Raw genomic sequence first — 2,565 nt, forward strand, 5'->3', positions numbered from 1 at the left:
TCATTCACCACTTGCTTTCCTCTTGCCCTGGCTAAAGCCTCGGCCTTTTCTTTCTTTTCTTTTTCTCCTTCCCCACTCCTTAAGGCGTCCGGTGCAAACAACCTTCCACTACGAGTGAAACCACTAGGTCCGGCATTATCCACCTTTGAAATGGTGGTTTCATCCGCAGTCTGATCCATCAACTTCTCCCCATTACAGTATACTTCCCCACCATAATGCCACGGCACGGCGTCATCTTTGTCATAAGGAATTGGCCCAGGTACCGTGATAGTAACTGGAGCCGCATCTGCCAGCGTTGACAAATCAACCGGGTCGAAGTAAATGGTTATGGTGGAGATATCTTCCTTCACCAAATCCGCTTTCTCAAAACTGAGGCTTCCCTCATCCATCAGCCTCTGGACAACCTCCCTTAGCAACACACACCCATTAGAAGTAACAGTGCACGCAGCACAACAGTTATCACAGCCCGGGAAGACCCCATTCTTCAACAACTGGCGCTTGACCTCAGCCAACGGAGTCCTCAACTGATCTATACTCATCAGCCCCACTGTTCTTCCATCCTCTGAAATTGCATTCACCCCCATTTGACCATGCGCAGGCATGGGATTAGCATTCATATTCGGAGATGGAGCAAAGTTGATAGCTTTAGAATCCACCAAGTCCTGGACCACATGCTTAAAAGCTTTGCAATTTTCTACATTGTGTCCAGGGGCATCCGAGTGAAATTCACATTTAGAATTCTCATCAAAACTGGGAGGCCTCTGATCAGGTCTCAACGGAGCCAAAGTTCTTAGCTGGACCAACCTCAAGTCCTTCAACTTCTTCAACAAGAACGAATAGGTCACAGGTGGTCTATCGAATTGACGATCATTCATTCGTCCTCGCACTTGATACCCAGCCCTCTGCAGTCTCTGTTGAAATGGCTACCGCTGCTGTTGCGGTTGCTGCTGCTGTTGTTGTGCAGGCTGATTATCAGTAGGAATGGTTACCGCAGCAGTGTGTTGGTAGTAACGATTCCTACTCTGTCCTCTTTGGGTATATACGGCGCTGGTATCACCCTCCTTTTTCCTCTGACCATTTCCAAAGGGCTTCTTCGATCCAGATGACGAAGCACTACCCTGTATTTTTCCCAACTTCAACCAACTTTCAATTCTTTCTCCGGCCACCACAATATCAGCAAAGTTGGTAACCGGGCAACCAACCATCCTTTCAGCAAAGGTCCCCTGAAGGGTACCCATGAACAAATCTGACATTTCTCGGTCTACCAACGGAGGTTGGACTCGGGCAGCCAGCTCCCTCCACCTCTGCGCATATTCCTTAAACCCCTCATTAGGCTTCTGAGACATACCCTGCAGCTGGGTACGACTAGGAGCCATGTCAGCATTGAACTGGTACTGTTTAAAGAATGCATCTCCAAGATCTTGCCAGCTTTTAATGTCAGAAGATTTCAGCTTGGTGTACCATTCCAAAGAACCTCCAGACAAACTGTCCTGGAAGAAGTACATCCACAGCTTCTGGTCCATTGTATAAGCAGAAATCTTACGGACAAAGGCCTGGAGATGAGTTTCCGGGCAAGAACTCCCATTGTACTTGTCAAATGCAGGCGCTTTGAATTTTTGTGGGATCACAATCCCCTCGACCAGCCCCATATTCGACATGTTAACAAACCCTGGAGTAGCATGGCTTTCTAAGGCTCTTATCTTTTCTGCCAGCATCTGAATCTCTTTATTTGGTGGTTGGACACCATACTGACCAAATGGCTCATTCAACATAGAGAATTGATCTGCTTCCCTGTCCTCCTCTCTATCCTCCTCAGCCCCAAAGAAAGGAGGAAACAGACTGTCTTTCACATTGTTACCCATTGGACTCGGTCTACCGCCTGTGGCAACACCAAAACCCCCAGCATTATTAGTCACTACACCAACAGTTGTCCTCTTCCCGAGATCTCCTCCATCCCTGGAACCACCAAGACCGTGATTGGAGACCCCCTCTAAATTGACACCACTATTGGCAGCTGAAGCCCGCTCGAGCTTCTCCACTTTATCAGCAAGTGCTTTCTGCCCGACGGCAAACCCTTGCATGACATTGATCAATTCGTTCATTTTCTCCTTCAGCTCGAGAAAATCTGCATTGGGTAGATCCATCAGCCTGGGTGTGTTGCGTATGGTAAAATATTGGTGCGGACGGGTTGTGTGCAAGGGAATGACTCTACGCGCACGAGCAATGATTCCTGAAACAATCCAAACACGTTAGAAACTGACACCTGCAAAATAGAAGACAAGTTATTATGATTATACATGAATGCAATGTCTATCCATATGAGGAACATTCTGTCTTTCGATCCTGGCTTCATCGAGACAGATAATAATTCAGCAGCAATATTCTGACATTCATCATTTGATTTTGACATACAATGTAGAGAATTATGATTTAGCAAAGATACCACCCAACCATGTGTGTGCTGTGTGAGTGAATACAGGAAAGCAAATAAAGCTTGAAGACCAATCACTGAATGAAAACTGAAGGAGAATTGCGACCCAAAGCGCAGCGGAAATTAAAAATTTC

Source organism: Lathyrus oleraceus, chromosome 1 (genome assembly GCF_024323335.1).
Source record: "Lathyrus oleraceus cultivar Zhongwan6 chromosome 1, CAAS_Psat_ZW6_1.0, whole genome shotgun sequence".
Taxonomy (NCBI): domain Eukaryota; kingdom Viridiplantae; phylum Streptophyta; class Magnoliopsida; order Fabales; family Fabaceae; genus Lathyrus; species Lathyrus oleraceus.